General features: G+C 47.3%; 1 pseudogene across 1 annotated transcript in view; it reads left to right on the forward strand.

Moving 5' to 3' along the window:
• LOC147017313 (tumor necrosis factor receptor superfamily member 6-like) overlaps positions 1 to 18,919 on the forward strand; it is a 60,237-nt pseudogene continuing 41,318 nt past the window's right edge. The window contains exons 1-3 of the transcript XR_015049438.1: positions 1 to 39; positions 11,919 to 13,938; positions 16,023 to 16,143. The product of XR_015049438.1 is annotated as a tumor necrosis factor receptor superfamily member 6-like (transcript). The remainder of the gene's footprint in view (positions 40 to 11,918; positions 13,939 to 16,022; positions 16,144 to 18,919) is intronic.

Raw genomic sequence — 18,919 nt, forward strand, 5'->3', positions numbered from 1 at the left:
AAACGTCATTTCCGGCGTGGCCCAACATCGAGCTACTCGGTATCTATACAAAGGCTATTCTGATATTGATGCGAGGTGAATGCCGGCGATGACTTGCCGGCCTGTGTTTGGTGGGTGCTTCGTGTGCCGGTTGGCGCCGGAGTGGAGCTATCTGTTGTTGTTTGGTGGGTGTTACAAAGTGTCTGCTGTTTTCACATGTGTAACGTCTGGGCTGTGCCAAGAGAGCAGTGTACTGAAGGAGGGATGCACAGGAGGGAGTTTTATGGAAGGGTTTTAAAATCACACGGTTGAATGTGGAGTAGTTTTGCTTTGGTAGCCATGCTGGTTGGCTATTGTTGGTTGGTTGGTTGGCTATGGTTGGCTATTGATTTTGAAGCTCCTGGTGTTGGATGCTGTTGGGAGGTTTTGTGTTCATGTTAGTACATTTTGAACCTCCATAGTTTATAGTTAATTAGAGAGAGTGTGCGAAAGAAAAGGTGAGCGAGTGGTGGGTGCAGGTGAGCATTTGCTTCAGTGGTGACGGTAATGGTGTGATGTGATTGGCCAATCCTCTCCACAATGTTTGAATCTCACCTTAGCTAGGGGATGAGATGAAAGTGAAGTCCATTTGAGGGGGGGCGAGCTATCGCAGGCATTGTGAAGGTAATCTTCTGGTTGCTCAACCCAGCAAGTTTTAATGGTTTGGTAGCTATTGTGTTGAAATGTGCATGGAGTTGGTATTTTAAAACGCGTTTTTTTTTAATCTTCACGGCCACCGTAATCTTCTGGTTGCTCAACCCAGCAAGTTTTAATGGTTTGGTAGCTATTGTGTTGAAATGTGCATGGAGTTGGTATTTTAAAACGCGTTTTTTTTTAATCTTCACGGCCACCGTATCTGCGAAGATTCGTGCTCTTTGTGTACTGTACAATTTTACCGACATTGGACAACAGTTTGGATGGTGAGCGACGCGAGACCGAGGTGCGGAGGATTATGGGATGTAGAGGAATGGTTGCTGAGCAACGACATCGATCTGGAACGAAGGAGCGGCGGTGGAGGTGAAACAAACCGCCAGAGAGCGCGAACTAATGAAGGAAAGAGAAGGACTTACACCACACGCCATGATTACACAGGATTGATGGGCCTAATTGCCTCCTGATACGTTGAGATTCATTGCATAGCTTTCTGTGCGGGAAACGGACAGGGAAAAACATGTCTGTTGTGTTTATATGGGCCTCTACCTGTCAGGGTAAATTCATTAGATTTCATCGGATAATTCTGTTTATTGTCACAATGGTAGAGGATTGGAATAATGTAGATTGGATGTTAAGGGGGATTTAAATGCTTGGACAGCAGAAAGGGTTTGATGGATGGATGGAATCGCTCTGTGATGACAATGATATTGCTGTGAATTACTCATGTTTAATCATTACTCCTGTGAATAACTTATCTTTGAATTAATTGGGAATCTATTTTGTGAATTATGATAACCGAACACACAGGTGTGATCTGCACAATGTTTTGCGGACACCTAGACACGTTACACCAGTGTGTTTTGACCTGTAATGGTGGTGATGGGGATAATCTTAGGATCAATGGGACCAACAAGTGATACTCATGATAATGTTTGTATGTGATATTAATCAGAAAAGTGATTTTCACACACCTTTTACCGGATTGGTTGTCAAATACATAAGAAATGGAGATAGTGTATGGAAACGGTGTTAGTTACTTTCAGACTAAGCTCATAAAAATAGGAAAATTGGGGGAAAATAACTAATTGGGAACGAACCATGATTTTTCTTTTGGTCATAATTGATATAAACTTTTGTTTTGAGATTGCAAATTGAGAATCCTTTACCTTAGGACTTTGATAATCTGTTAATTGAGGATAGGAAAAAGTTACTGAGAATTGAATCAAGATAATAATATATTAAGTTAAGGTACTTACATAATATTGAAAAAGGGTCTCTGTTATAAAATTGATCGACAGATTGGTCAACACTACATATTAGAAATCAAGTTATAAGGAAAAAAACCATGGTATTTACATAACCATAATGCAGAACGAGCATAACCCGCGCTCTAAGCAACATGTTGGGGTGGGTGTGTTTGAGAAAGGAACTGATGCAGAGTATCAGTAGTAATTTTACTTTAATGCAGTAAGTGGAATACGATTTCACTGTTTCAGAACCATTTTATTTACTTTTTTGTACCATGCACCTCGTATGGTCTTTGAGATAATGTAAGCCGAATATCACGTTACTCGAGCGCTGAACAAAGTCGAAGATAGCGCAACACGAAACCACAAACTCGGAAATAATATATAAGATGATAAAGAATGGCGAGACCAACAGCAATCATGAAATCAATGAAATGGAATTAGGAATTGTACCATGTATTGTAACTGTATTGCTCTCACTGATTAGGAGATGATACTGACCTGACTGTAATTTAGATAAAATGACTACAATTTGTGGAAAGACAAACAAAAGAATAAACGAGAATTTTGCGGAGTACAGAAAACATAACAATGAAATAAATGTTAAATCGGTCAAAATAAAAGAATTATATTGTTGTGGTTACCAAATTCGCAAACCACCATTCAGGTCCCTTAGGTGAGATATCTCGGTAAGTACATGTGTAGTTAGGCCCAAACCCGTTGTCTAGTGGGAATACATGTCATTTATGCGTGCTGCGACTCTTCAGGATAGCCGTTTTTCTTTAACTATCTTTATTTTGGACCAACCGCCATGATTACCACCACAACCACAACATCAACCACCAACCACAACGCCGCTTCACCACAACCGCCACGACCTTCACGTCACACCTCGCAACCGTCGCATCGCCACCGTTCTTGCGCCGCTGTGGGTACCGGTGTTGGACTCGTGCAGGGCGCGCGCCGAACGGCGTGTACAAAATCACGGATTTTGTGCTTCAAAAACGGATCAAAAAGCCTTCACGCCCACTTTTTCTCGGGCCAATGGGGAGCGAGGTGAAAGGTCGAAGGGAGGGGGTCAAAGATGAGAGGGCGAAGCTACGGGGCTGATAAAAGGACCGTGTTCGTCAGTCCAGGGAGAAAGTGAGCAAGAGAGTGGGAGAGTAGGAGAGTAGGAGAGTCGAGAGGGAACAGTGAGTCAAGACTTCGCGGGCGGTGGAGTTGGCAAGAAGGAGCTGGTCGTCGTGTGCGTTGGAGTCGGAACGGAGGGGACGGAGCTGTGGAGAGGCGGCGAGGGCAGACGAGGGGGTGCTCGCGTCGTGCAGGGAGCTGCACCCCAGGGAGGCCGACAGCGCGACCTGGCCGAGGTGGAGACGCTCGTCGCGGGACAATAAAAATCCTCTATACCCCGAGCATCAGCAACCCCCTCCTGTTTCCCCCCGCGCTGAGATAGTGCGACCAAGGGGGCCCCTTTCCCACCCCCTACCAGACACTGTCCGCGAGGCCCGCGGAGTTGAGGCGCCATCGCCGCTCCGCGTCTCATCACCAGACGGGTAGGCGCGACCCGGTCTCGGCCTCAGGCCCGCCTCATCCTTGAGGGTACTCTTTTCCTTGGTTTTGGGTATGTGTTGTCGGCGCCGTCTGTGAAGTAGAATTGTATAAGTGTTGCCGTGTGCTCGGTAGTCGGTATTAGCTCTGCATTGTGTTTTCGCTTTTATATTTGCTTTTTGTGTAAATTGAATTGTGTTTTTCTTTTCTGTGTGCATTTGGTGGAATTGTATATGTGTGCTTCCCGTGTGCCGCGAATAAATGTGCTTTATTATTGAACTGTTCTCCTGCTTCGCTTCGTCTTTTCCTCTATTGAATCCCCATCTTGCTTCACGTAAAGGGTTGGTAGTGGGCTGAATACGCCCGATAATTAATCGAACCGTCGAGGTCGACGATAACACCGCTCGGTTATTCTGATAGTACGGAACGGGTCGCTTAAGTGGTCCGTGTCCGAAGTCGACCTGCGGCGAGGTGCGATCGCCCGGTCTACCCTCCGCGTGGGTACTTAGGTAGGTCGGGTCGGCGAGCAACCCTATCCCACGCGGGGGCTGATTGGCTCGATCGCGGTGAGACCGAAAGGTCCACCCGTGACTGGTTCCCGGCGTTAGTCCGAGAGGGTCACGACTGGATTGTCCGTCCGGTGGGCGACGTGCCGCGATTCGAGTTACGTGGCCGTCAGCACGCCGGCGGGCGCGAATCCGCAACACTGGTGTCAGGTCGTGCGATACAAATTCATCGCCCTCCTCGCGGCACTGGTATTGGAGAACAGGAAAACGGGCTCTCCTGTCTCCGGCTAAATTCACGGGACTCGGTCCAGGGGTGAGAGAAGCGACCCCCGATTCCCTCCAAATTACGGGCGAGCTAAATTAACCCTTCACGAGAAGCAAGATGGCGTCTCAAGGCGAGCGGGTGCCGGGTGGATTAGGTATGTGTAATAGTAATGTAGAATCCATGGCTCAGGACGAGATCACCGTGCAAGAGAAACCCGTACCAGAAGGTTGGGAAAGGCATCGATGCCGTTCATCTGGTCGGTTTTTTTATTATAACCCCACCGCTAAATGTAGTCAGTGGGAGTGGCCAGGGCAGGTGACAATACAGCACGTTATGGAACTCGTGCAGAGCATAATTGACGGAATGAAAGAAGGGAACAACGAAATGAAGAGAAATACGCAACAAATGGAAAATAAAAAAATGGATGGAAACGCACTCGAAGCGAAAAACCAATTAAAAGAAAGCCAGGAGGAGACAGAGGAGGGATTGAAGGTCGAAACGGTGGAGTGTGAGAAAAGACTTCAAGACATGACGAAGAGAGTTGATAAGCTGGGACTGGAGGGAAAAACGGAGACAGAGGAACTGGGAAGACTGGTAGAAAACCACAAGCGCAAGCCGGAAGAACAGTTCGAAGCCAAAGCAAAGTCTGAGTGTGCGGAGATGAGAAAGGAATTGGAAAAGAAAGTTTCTGAGTTACAGAAACACCAAAACAAAGAGAGGGAACTACAAAACGAACTGAGAGTGTTAAAAGAGGAAAGGAAGAGAACGGAAAATGAAACTTTAAGAAACCACACTGTACAGATCGAACAGCTGGAAGCGAAGGCCAGACTAAAGAATGAGGAACAAGAAAGAGTAATGAAGGAAGAACGAATGAGACAGGAGAAAGAAATCAGTCAGTTGAAAGAAATGACGAGATTGCAGAAGCAGGAACAAGAAAGACAGTGGAATAGAAAACTGAAAGAGTATGAATTTGAAACTGAACGACAAAAGGAAAAAAATAGGTTTGAATACGAGGAGATAGTAAAGGAGCAAGGAATGAAGCAGGAAGGAGAAATCAGGAGATTGAAGGACACAACGAGATTGGAGAGGGAAGAACGAGAGGAACAATGGAATAGAAAACAAAAAGAACATGAATCTGAGGTTGACCAATTGAAAGAAAAGCTGAGGCTGGAGTACGAGGAGATAGACAAAGAACAGCGAATGAAACACAAACAGGAGATTAACCAAATGAAGAAAACCATGAAACTGGAGAAGGAAGGACAGGAGAGGAAACGAAGAAGAGTAATGAGACAGCAGCAAATGAAACACAAAAAGGAGATTAACCAAATGAAGCAAACCATGAAACTGGAGAAGGAAGGACAGGAGAGGAAACGAGGAAGAGTAGTGAGAGAACAGCGAATGAAACACAGGAAGGAAATGAGCCAATTGAAAGAAACGATGAGATTGGAAAACAAAGAGCAGGAGGAACAGTGGGAAAGAAAACAACAACTCTATGAGTGTGAAATTGAACAACTAAAACGGAGGGAGAACGAACAGCTAATGGGGCTCAGAGAGAAAGAACGACTCAGATGGGAAAGGAAAAGGAACCAGGAAGAGACAGAAAAAAGGAACCAGGAGAGAAAATGTATAGAGACACGGGAGACAGACAAAATAGAGGAGAGACAACATGATGAAGACGGGGTAAGTGACGCGCACACACACACGGAGGTAGTGGAGGATAATGGGGGTGAGCTGGCGGACTGGGTAGAGACCCAGTGCGAGCACCTGGATGGCCTCCTCCAGGAACGAGGGGAGGGAGTATGCCCCCCTGAGGCGAGTCACGACCAGGTGGGTTCGGTCGTGCTTTGCGAGGTCGAGGGGAGAGGTGCTGTGGACAGGTGCTTGGAGAGCTTGGGGGGTATAGAGGCCCCGGAGACCCTTGTGGGGACACGAATCCCCAGTGTGGTTGTCCCTGTGTGTGTGGTGCAAGGTGTGAGTGCGTCCCCGTGTGTGGAAGCGACCCCGTGTGTGAGTGGTGTGGTGGCGATGGTGCCAGGGTACGTGCTTCCCAGCACGCCGTGTGTGGATGAGGCACCGCGGTTGAGTGCCCCCGCGTGTGTGAGTGAGGGACGGTGTGTGGATGAGGCACCGCGGGTGAGTGCCCCCGCGTGTGTGGATGAGGCACGGAGTGTGAGTGAGGCACCGCGGGTGAGTGCCCCCGCGTGTGTGAGTAGTATGGTTTGTGTGAGTAGTGAGGCACGCGGGAGTGAACGGCCGAGTGCAAGGGAGACCGTGTGTGTGAGAGAGCGGTATGTGAGGGAGATGTCGGTTGGCATGCGGGAGCACGCAGCCGCGTCTCCCGGTGTGAATGTGATGGAGTGGACTGTGTGCGTCGTAACACGCAGGTGTGCGTGGGTGGAATGGAGGCGACGACGGCGACATGTAAAGAAAGAAAGCCGAGTAGCGGCTGTAGTTGTTTCGGGGACTGGGCCGGGTTCACCCAGCAGTGAGCACGAGGTCCGTGCTGTGCAACGCACGAGACCGCCACGTGCTCGCTTGCGAGAGTGAAGTCCCGGTCCGGAAACGCACGCGGTGGATTTGCCGATCCCGCGGACGGACAAAGTTTAGGCGGGATAACGGATTTGGACCGGACGGGTTCTCCACGCGATCGTGTGTGTTAAGCTCCAACATGCAAAGCACATGTGTTCGCGTGGGGAACCCCTCGAGACGTGGGGCTTGTGTTTTTTTTTATGCGCACGGTGACGCCATGGCTGCACGTGGGGTTGGAATCCGGCAGGAGGGGTATCTCTGCCGGATGGTACCGTCCAAGGAGGGACGAGGAACACGTGCAGCTGCATGACGTCACGGGCAGGTGCAAAGTGCGCGAGTTGCCGCGCTGGCGCTGCGCATGTAAAGAAAAAAAAGAAAAGAACAAGCCTCACTTTCGGGTACACAGGATTCCTGGGCAAGGGGTGGAAGACCCCCTTGACCCTGGGCACAGGATGGAAACTAGTTAGGGGGAAGGGTTAGCTTAGTTAGACCGACTTCATGGGGCAGGGGTAAGTCCTCATGGAGTCTGTGGAATGGATTAGTTGGAGGGATTGTAGCCAGATTTAGGTGGGGAAATTGATTAAAGAGATTAGGAGACAGTGACAGACTTGTGGATGTGTAGAGGGGACGTAGTTTAGCTACGTAGTGTTAAAAGGAACGTGCTGTAGTTTAAGGGACGACGTGGGAGCACGAGTTAGTTAGGGGAGGTAGTTAGAAGGATGGCAGAGTTCAGTGGTGTGTGTGTTGAAGAGTTGTTGGTGAGTGGAGTGGAAGCATGTGCTTGGTGAGTGAGTGAAGCCAGCGGGTCTGTGTGTGTGGAGTGAATGGGGAATGCATGGTGCGATGAGTGATTGGGGGGAGGAGTGACTCCCGCCCAAGGGACCCCGGGGTCAGAGTAAAGTGAGTTAGCTGGGTTAGTCAAATTGAAAAATGGAGGTCGTTTTGCTGTTGGTGGGAAAGTAGGCTCGAAACCCATTTGGAGGGGTGCAGGAGCCCTGTTGACGGGCTTGGGAGCGTGGCTGCGAAAGGTGAGTATCGCTGAGTGGGTACCCCGGGCACCAGGCTAGTCGGCCGCGGTAGGCCATGGGCCCATGGGGGGCCGGGATAGAGTAGTGGGCACGGGTGCGCCTGCTTGGTGCGGGGGCCCGGGGCGCCATTAGCCGCGTGGGCAGTGTTGTGGGCACGGGTGACCCTCGGAAAGGGGCCCGGGAGGCCGGCCTGCCACGTGTGCGTTTCAGGGGAGGTGCCATGGGGGGCACTCCCCGGTGTTAGGGAGCTGGTAGGCTCAGAGGCAGTGTAGTGCCATAGCGGGAGAATCGGCAGAGGGTCGTGCCTGCCAAAGGGAGCCACGTGTCCCAGCCATGAGACCGTGTGAGGGCACGGAGAGAAAATTGGGGGGCGAGGCCCGAAATTGTGAGGACACCAACACAGGCGACGGGAATCTGGGTTTATAGAACCAACAGTTTAAGCGAGAGGCGCTTGTTGAAAGCCCCGGGGTAGTTTAGCAGTTAAATGGATAGGGTAGATTAGGAAGTGTACCCCTCCGCACCATCCATCCCCTCGCTGTCGTTGTGGGCCGCTGGACCCACTTTGGTTATAGATCGCCGAACTCTGGGGAGGCCATTCTGAGGCTTCGTTGGGCCTCGACACAGGACGTTAGCTCTCCCTTATTCCCCTCCGGGAAGGGAACGTAGGGGTTGGGAGTAGGCTAGGTGACAGGATAGGTTAGCCGAACAAGGACGATAAAGGGGGTTCGGGGACGATTTATAGTGGGGAAGTAAAAATAAAAAAAAATAAAAAAAATAAGTTGGGGCTAAATTGGGGTTTGACAAATTAAGGGAGTGGGTATGTACAGTGACAGGCAAAGGCGATAGGTTGGGAGGGAGACAGGTAGGTAGGTCCGAGCCCGCCTTCCAAGTGGCCAGCACCACCGCACTCCCTCCACCAACTTCCACTGATGGCAAAAGCTGGCCAACTTTATCTGCAGCTGCTGTGCTGCAAGGCCTGTGCCGGCTGGATCGTCTGCCGGCTGGCTGTTTTTCTGCAAGGCCTGTGCCGGCCAGTTCATCTGCAGCTGTGGTACTTCAAGGCCTGTGCCGGCCAGTTCATCTGCGGGCTGTGTTTGCCTGCAGCGGCCTTCTTCTGCGGGCTGTGTTTGCCTGCTGCCTTTGCCATGCCATGCCCACTGCCCACGTTCACCAGCCCCGTTCAATTTTGCTTTGCCCCCCCTGTTCATTTCCATGTGCGCCAGGATCCGCAAGGCAACAGTTTGCAAGCTGCGAGAACTGCCCTGTTGGCAGCTACAACACGGGCCTGCAGTGGCGGCCCGTGCACCGTGTTTGCGTCCAACCATTCATCTATCCATTCGTTGCGCTCATTGCGTGTGCCACTTGAGCTGGCACGGAGACTGCGTTGTGCAGCCCATGCACCGTTGTGGTTCACTGCGTTCAGTTCAAAAGGGAAGGCCTTGGACTGCGTGTGAGTAGCCAGCCACGTTCCCTGTCACCTGCATTGTTTGAGCCAGAGACTGCATGTGGGCAGCCTGGCTCCCTGCTAACTGCTTTTCTTTTGCAGAGTTCAATGATCCTGGGCCATGGTTTAGTGTAAAATTTGTAAGTTAAGGTTAAGATGTGCTGTAAATATGAGTGCGCCCCCGGCATGTCTGTCCTAGCGCCGGCAATTTTATTTAAGTCGTCCGTGTGAGTGAGTTTGTTTGGATAGTTACGCAGCCCTCAGGTTATTTATTTTGGGGACACGAATACCATGAATGTCGCACTCAGGGATCCGTAGGTAAAATGTACTAGGGGAAAACTACACATGATGGCACACGAAAATTTGACGACTCGGGACGAGTCTGTAAAAAGGGGAGGGGGTAGTGTTGTGGTTACCAAATTCGCAAACCACCATTCAGGTCCCTTAGGTGAGATATCTCGGTAAGTACATGTGTAATTAGGCCCAAACCCGTTGTCTAGTGGGAATACATGTCATTTATGCGTGCTGCGACTCTACAGGATAGCCGTTTTTCTTTAACTATCTTTATTTTGGACCAACCGCCATGATTACCACCACAACCACAACATCAACCACCAACCACAACGCCGCTTCACCACAACCGCCACGACCTTCACGTCACACCTCGCAACCGTCGCATCGCCACCGTTCTTGCGCCGCTGTGGGTACCGGTGTTGGACTCGTGCAGGGCGCGCGCCGAACGGCGTGTACAAAATCACGGATTTTGTGCTTCAAAAACGGATCAAAAAGCCTTCACGCCCACTTTTTCTCGGGCCAATGGGGAGCGAGGTGAAAGGTCGAAGGGAGGGGGTCAAAGATGAGAGGGCGAAGCTGCGGGGCTGATAAAAGGACCGTGTTCGTCAGTCCAGGGAGAAAGTGAGCAAGAGAGTAGGAGAGTAGGAGAGTCGAGAGGGAACAGTGAGTCAAGACTTCGCGTGCGGTAGAGTTGGCAAGAAGGAGCTGGTCGTCGTGTGCGTTGGAGTCGGAACGGAGGGGACGGAGCTGTGGAGAGGCGGCGAGGGCAGACGAGGGGGTGCTCGCGTCGTGCAGGGAGCTGCACCCCAGGGAGGCCGACAGCGCGACCTGGCCGAGGTGGAGACGCTCGTCGCGGGACAATAAAAATCCTCTATACCCCGAGCATCAGCAACCCCCTCCTGTTTCCCCCCGCGCTGAGATAGTGCGACCAAGGGGGCCCCTTTCCCACCCCCTACCAGACACTGTCCGCGAGGCCCGCGGAGTTGAGGCGCCATCGCCGCTCCGCGTCTCATCACCAGACGGGTAGGCGCGACCCGGTCTCGGCCTCAGGCCCGCCTCATCCTTGAGGGTACTCTTTTCCTTGGTTTTGGGTATGTGTTGTCGGCGCCGTCTGTGAAGTAGAATTGTATAAGTGTTGCCGTGTGCTCGGTAGTCGGTATTAGCTCTGCATTGTGTTTTCGCTTTTATATTTGCTTTTTGTGTAAATTGAATTGTGTTTTTCTTTTCTGTGTGCATTTGGTGGAATTGTATATGTGTGCTTCCCGTGTGCCGCGAATAAATGTGCTTTATTATTGAACTGTTCTCCCGCTTCGCTTCGTCTTTTCCTCTATTGAATCCCCATCTTGCTTCACGTAAAGGGTTGGTAGTGGGCTGAATACGCCCGATAATTAATCGAACCGTCGAGGTCGACGATAACACCGCTCGGTTATTCTGATAGTACGGAACGGGTCGCTTAAGTGGCCCGTGTCCGAAGTCGACCTGCGGCGAGGTGCGATCGCCCGGTCTACCCTCCGCGTGGGTACTTAGGTAGGTCGAATTTGGCGAGCAACCCTATCCCACGCGGGGGCTGATTGGCTCGATCGCGGTGAGACCGAAAGGTCCACCCGTGACTGGTTCCCGGCGTTAGTCCGAGAGGGTCACAACTGGATTGTCCGTCCGGTGGGCGACGTGCCGCGATTCGAGTTACGTGGCCGTCAGCACACCGGCGGGTGCGAATCCACAACAATATATTGAAAAGAGTGCAATGATGCTTCAAGCCAATTTAAATATTACCTATGTTATCTGTCTTCTGATTAATTGGACAAGTGCATGATTTTTATTGAGTGGTACTTCTTGTACGTTTACATAAGTAAGTTGAGGTATTTCTAACACTGACGACCATCTTTCATCAGCACGAAAGTGCCAAGTTAACAGGAAAAAATAAATAAATAATGGCAGTTGCTCTGGAACTGCTTGTGAATGAAACTCTGGATTGTTTAGCAGATAATGATTGCAAATGTTAAAATGGTAATTGTGAAAAATCGAAATGCGTTGGATTCGGTACTTGAAAGAAGTAGCTAACTTTCATATTTTTGTATAGATAATGGAATATTTTTTTGGTGAAAAGAATTATTGATTACAAATTGGAACCCTGATAAAGACTGTTTGCTTTCACATGGAAATAGCAAATGAGATGAATGTTTTGAGTATATGTACAACTGAGATTTCTGTGTATTTTAGCATGTTTTGGAAAGGAAAAAATAACAAGGAAAGGGATAAAATATTGATAGGACAAATAATGCAAGTTGAATGCATTTTGTAAGAACCTTTATCAGTGTTGTGGAAATACATAAACCCACGAAGTTTGTTGATTGGTGTTTAATTGATGCTTTGTTTGTTTCGGAGTGTTGAAAGCAGTCTGTGATGCACTGTACGATTTCGTCAAGTGGAGCTTTGAAAGAATTTCAACCAAAAGATTGGACGATGGAGAGAACCCAGATTTGAGTGATTGGGCATTCAACACGTGATCATTAAGCTACCCCCTTCCTGAGGAGATTAGATGAACAATGTGGAAAAAACCCCCACTGAGAAGCTTGGGCAAGAACTGACGTCGCCGTTTTGTGAGGCCAGACCGGCCAGGCAAGCGTGGAAACATGGAGTGCTGCTCTGCAAATACATCGTGCACTTGCTGTGGCTACCTCAATGCACAACGAAGGCCCTGACAGCCACTCGGCGAGTCCCCTGCAACATGTATTCAGTGGTGCGGCTGGGGGCTTGTGCAGCCACCGTGACTGTATCCAACATGCATAGCTCTTTTGAACTGCTGCTACAAGGGGCTGAACTCGGCTGGGACTCTGGGTCACCTCTCTGATCCTTTTCATAACCTTCAACCCAGCAACGAGCCCAAGTTCTTGCCTGCAAAAATCTACCTTCCCCTCAGGTCAACAGGGTGTGCCTCGACTGTATTTTCTTAGCGTTCACTGCCATTGTTAATTGGACTGGTGTAATGCATATCTATCTCCTCTAGGAACAGGGTATGGTGATCATGGGTAAGATAATCATTTGGGGTTTTATAAATTTAATTTTTGGCTATAAAATCGAATTGGTTGTTAGTGATGTTTTCCCTTGCTCAAGAATATTTAAATTATGTCATTTGATGTCCAAATATGGCCACAATATGGCCAAGGAGGGAATACTGTAAGTATCTTCTCTGCACGACGTCGTCTTCTTTGTTTGTCTGTTTGTGTGCAAAACATCTCAACACGTGCACTGATCCGGATAGAACTTGATGGAAAGGTTGGGTGTGCGACAAGGACGAATTGATTTGATTTTGATGAGGATCCGGATACGAGATTTTATTTTTTATATTAATTTAACATTTGAATTTTAAATTTAATTGAGAGATTGAATTAATTGAGAGATTGAATTATGAGAGGTTGAAAAACGATATATTTCTTGCACCTGATATATTTTCTTGGATCAGCCATTGCATGGTGGAGGGATGTGATGTGCTCCACCGTGTGCACTTCTTGTTGTTCCTGCTGTGACAGACAAGATACACAAAAATACACATGAAATACAATGTAAATGTAATACACAGTGTTTCCTCCATTAAAAAAAACCAAATGCATTGTGGCAATTTTATGTCCTGTTGATGAATCCTTGTGTTGTCCTCTGGACCTTTACTTCATCTATCCGGTCTTGATGTAAGTGACATATATTGCTTCTGAATTTAACTGCAGTTGCTCCGTAGCGTTTCAGAGGCAGGTTTCCACCCGATGGAGAAATTGGAATGGGCGCTCTGCTTGGCAGGAAGTAGCATGGCAGTCACCTGGGGGGTTTCTCCACCTGGGGGTAAAGAGGCCACATATCAGGTGATATCGCAGTCAGTGCTCCCCAAGCATCGAAAACAGTTTGGGTTGGAAATTCTGACGGAACACTTTGAATTGGAAGATACACACCGATACGATTTTTATCCTTTTAGCAGTTAACTGTTGTTTCCAAATGCTGATGTACTGCCAACCCAGTAGTTAATGCTGTGTTCAGTAGCTCATGTCGCTGCTGAAGGGCTGTGTCTACAATTTTAAAAGATGCTCGGCTGTAGTGCTCGGTGGTGGTTGCGGGGGGGGGGGTGCGCACCCCCTAAACCCCTCCCCTCCCATCAAAAGCTATCGGTTTTTTTCATCTGTATGAAGGTGTATATAACCGAAGATGTGATCTTGAAATGTGGGATCACCCGATATTCTTGAGACCACAGGTGATGTTGTCCGCAGCATTCAATGTGGAACTGATTTGTACCATTCAGTTTGTTCCCATGGTGGACACTTGATGATTAACGAATTACCGGAATCATTTGTCATCGTAGATGTTTCTTCTCTCCTCACCATTCATGAACCAAGAAGTGGAATGGTATACCAAATATCAGGTAATCCAGAGTCCCAATCATTGTGTTTGAATTTGACACTCAGTGTTTTCAAGACTCAAGAACATGCTTGTTTGACCGTGGAAAATTCTCCAAGGTGTACAATAGGAATCGAGTGTGTTGGAGAAGGAGCTTTGTTTATATGAGTGATTCACATCATCGAGAATGATGAACACAAATGTTCAGCTGATGGCAAAACCATAATTCTGATCGAATGCCACTTCTCTATCAGACCTTGTTCAATATGTCAGACCTTGTTCAATATGTCAGCGGTATTGATTTGTTTTGATCATGATGTCATTTGTTTCATTATATGTAATATCTGCTTTTCATTTCATTGGATTTTTATGATGAGACAATAATTAAAATAATGATTGAGTTTTGAGTTAAAGCTTTTCATTGAGTACTTCTTTTCAAATGTGTAAGAGCGTTATTGTCTGTATTACAAATCGTCTTTATAATCTATGACAGAAAGAAACAACCACAAAAAATGCTCCTCTCTCTACGCTCAGAGAAATTACTGTGTATTTCTCAGCACAATGTGTGAGCTTCCATTAACAACAATGGAGCTAAATGTGAGTGAGGCACTCCCCCCTGGAGCAGATTCAAGCTATGCAATGCGGAAATGCCTGAACAGACTAAGATCTGCTGTTGGACGAACAAAAGTCACTCTCTCCAAATGGGAATACTTAAATGATAGGGACGCTGTGTGTGATTGCGGCACTGAACCACAAACCATGCAGCATCTCCTGACATGCCCCCTGCTGGAACAGCCCTGCACAGCATCGGATTTGGCAGAGTTTATAAGGGTCAGCAATGTGCTCAGCTTTGGCTGAACCACATCTAGCCATGTGAACTGCAACTGCCGTTTTTGTGGACACGATAAGTAAGTAGTGCAATGTAAATTCCCCCTCACAACCTCACGCTGAATTATTACCATGGTAACTTGGAGAGGCACCGGTGTATTTCTTCAGGGGCCTTCTAAAACGTGGTAACTTTATGGGGTCCAGCTAAAGTGAATTCCTGATAGTTTTTTAATTTTAATTTATTTATTTTTGTATACACTGTCGAGGCTCGTATGAGAGCTAAGACACAGAATGTACAACAAGAGGGGAGCAGAAGACAAGAGGGGTGGAAGAGGGAAGGCAAAGACAGTGGGGAACAGAGACATGAAGAGATCTATGGAAGGGATAGGGATGAGGCTGTGTACACAGGGTAAACAAGATGGACACTACAGGGACTTTCAGGAAGGAAAGCAGGGAATATGAAGGAGGTGAGTTTGGGGTGGATTAGTGGGGGTAGAAAAGATCGTGGTTTTGGAGAGGGGAAGATAAGAGATGGTGGTGAACAGCTGTTTTGAAGACCTGGAGGGAAGAGTGGGATTGAAGAGAGTGCAGGATCATCAATTTAAATCTGAAAAATAATCCGTTTTCATCCAATTGACCTGAGCTTTGATGAAGATCGTCAATTTTAATCGTGATTAAATTGGCAATTTGATGTATCCATGGCAACCTTGAGGGGGGTTGAGTGGATTTTGCAAGTATTGAGCTCTGCATGACGTCTTTCTCTTGTTTGTCTATTTGTCTGTCTGTGTGCACGATATCTCAAATTGAGGACGGATACAGATGAAACCAGGTGGACACGGGTTTGTTGCAAGGATGAATTGATTCGATTTTGGTAAAGATCCGGATCTGGATACGAGAATTATTTAATTTTTAAATTGATTCTTCACCATTGAGAGATAGGGCCAAAAACGATATGGTCCTGTACAGCATGATATTTCAAAAATTTATTGGGCCCGATATGTTCTCATGGATCAGGCATTATCAGGCTCTCCCGAGTGCCCTTCTAGTTTATATTTACTTTTCCACGGCAAGTTGATTATCTTTGGAAAAGGGGGTTTGAAGTATTGTGAGATAGTTAAGATCGATTGTGCTGTTTAATGACCTGAATATGAATAAATGCATAAAATATGGGGGTGCAGACTGAAATTGAAATGATATCAGGGGGTGAAGGTGATTCAACATTAAAGATGAAACCTTGAACTGAATGTTTTGTGGTCAAGTGATCATTTGCTTGTTCCCCAGCATACAAACATCGAACATTGAGTGAAACAAACTGGACAAAATCTTTCACGAATTAAACTATTGCATTCCGGAAGCCATGATGGATCTCCTGTGGCGGGTTTCTCTGATTACCTACATCACGGTATGTTTCATTTGAGTTATTCTATCCTCCATAGATAAACAAAATGCCACGTTGTTCCAAGTGTTTAACTGTCTATTTTAAGTCCGTGTTCTGTTCTGGCCATTTTGTAATTGTACAGAGAGTATGTGGTATTGGTAGTTTTTTTTCTTCATTGTGACTCAATGGACAATAGGTGCACTGTGGAAAGAAGGAAAGCTCACATTGTCTGTTTTGTCATCTCCTTAACTGTCTAACTGAGGATGATAGTAGGAATTGGGGTTTAAGTAATTTACGTGATGTATTTGGAGTAAAGTGTACATGTGTTGCACATTGGTCGTTAATTACATACATCGTGTGTGTTCAGGGAACGACTTGTGCTGGACATGTTTGATCATTTTTGTGTAGTTCAGAATAACAGGATTTATTTGTTCAAACTTGGAAGCACTTTTGATATGATACTCGAACCGCAAATTTTGCAACAAATGTATATTCTGAAAAAAAGACTAACAAGAATAACAATCCATTTATGAGGATCTTGTTATCAATGTTCATCAACAAAACATATGCAGCAACACACTGGATCAGATTCCAACCAGGAAGGGTATTTGTAAAATCTATCTTGGATCAGCAAATTCATTGGCTCAGCATCAAGATCCAATATGCCAGAAAGGAAGTAACTTTTGTTACAGTCAGTTTGACTTTCATTGTATCGATTGGATATTCCATGTCTGAATGGCGAGCTGATAAAGTGTCTTCATGTTGATTTGATATGATTTCGTTGATTTTTACCCTCGCCGAAGGATTCGGAGAGGGTATTGTATTTGAGTCTGTCTGTTTGTCTGTCTGTGTTTTTGTTTGTTTGTCTTTGCTTGTTTGTCTGCGAAGAACTTTATTGTTTTTCTCCACAACTGCTTGTCGGATTGAGACAAAATTTTCACCATTGGTGCGACTACTCATGTAGAATGTTTTAATGATAATTATGACATCATACGTCACGTGTTGTGGCAGCCATATTGGAATAACGAAAAAACCTTGGACCACTGTATCTGAAACCGCAAGGAAAAAATTGAAACTTGGCACATAGTAAGTACTCCTCATAAGGAATGAGTGTGAATTTTTTTATGACATCATAAGTGCTCTCATTCTTCTTCCTCTTTCGGCTTGCTCCCGTTAGGGGTCGCCACAGCAGATCAACCGTCTCCATTTCGCTCTATCCTCCACATCTTCCATTGACACTCCAACCACCCGCATGTCCGCCCTCACCGCATCCAGAAACCTCTTCTTTGGCCTTCCTCTTCTCCTCCTGCCTGGCGGCTCCATCTTCAACATCCTTCTCCCGATATACTCCGTTTCCCTCCTGTGCACATGTCCAAACCATCTCAATCTCGCCTCTCTCACTTTGTCTCCAAACCGTCCTACCTGCGCTGTCCCTCTAATATTCTCATTTCTTATCCTATCCATCCTCGTCACTCCAAAAGAGAATTGCAGCATCTTTAACTATGCCACCTCCAGCTCCGCTTCCTGTCTTATTGTTAGTGCCACCGCCTCCAAACCATACAACATAGCTGGTCTCACTACCGTCTTATATACTTTCCCCTTCACTCTTGCAGCTACCCTTCTGTCACAAATCACTCCTGCAACTCTTCTCCACCCACTCCATCCTGCCTGCACTCTCTTTTTCACTTCTCTCCCACACTCTCCGTTACTTTGGACAGTTGATCCCAAGTATTTAAACCAATCCACCTTCCCCACCTCAACTCCTTGCAACCGCACCATACCACCACCCTCCCTCTCATTTACGCACATGTACTCCATCTTACTCCTACTGACTAACATTCCCCTTCTCTCCAGTGCGTACCTCCACCTCTCGAGGCTCGCCTCAGCCTGCTCCCTACTCTCGCTACAGATCATGATGTCATCCGCGAACATCATAGTCCATGGAGACTCCAGTCTGATCTCGTCTGTCAACCTGTCCATCACCATTGCAAACAGGAAAGGGCTCAGAGTCGATCCTTGGTGCAATCCCACTTTAACCTTATATTAAACCGGTCCGTCATTCCTACCGCACACCTCACCGCTGTCACACTGTCCTCATACATATCCTGCACGATCCTCACATACTTCTCCACCACTCCCGACTTCCTCATACAATACCACAACTCCTCTCTTGGCACCCTATCATAAGCTTTCTCTAAATCCACAAACACACAATGTAACTCCTTCTGGCCTTCCCTATACTTCTCCATCAACATTCTCAAAGCAAACATTGCATCAGTGGTGCTCTTTCCTGGCATAAACCCATATTGCTGCTCACAGATCGTCACCTCTCCTCTCAACCTTGCTTCCACTACTCTTTCCCACAACTTCATGGTGTGGCTGAACAACTTTATCCCTCTGTAATTTCCACAGCTCTGCACATCACCCTTATTCTTGAAAATCGGAACCAGTACACTTAATCTCCACTCCTCCGGCATCCTCTCACTTTCCAAGACTTTATTAAACAATCTGGTTAACAACCCCACTGCCATCTCTCCTAAGCACTTCCTTGCCTCCACTGGTATACCATCTGGGCCAACCACCTTTCCACTTTTCATCTTCTTCATAGCAGTCCTCACTTCATCCTTACTGATCCACCCCACTTCCAGATTCACTATCTCCACCTCTTCCAACCTTCTCTCTCTCTCATTTTCTTCATTCATCAGCTCCTCAAAGTACTCCATCCACCTTCTCAACACACTCTCCTTGCTCGTCAGCACATTCCCATTTGCGTCCTTTATCACCCTAACCTGCAGCACAT

This window comes from Eptatretus burgeri, chromosome 11 (assembly GCF_056783735.1).
Source record: "Eptatretus burgeri isolate ZD-2024b chromosome 11, Ebu_testis_v1, whole genome shotgun sequence".
In the NCBI taxonomy this organism is placed as follows: domain Eukaryota; kingdom Metazoa; phylum Chordata; class Myxini; order Myxiniformes; family Myxinidae; genus Eptatretus; species Eptatretus burgeri.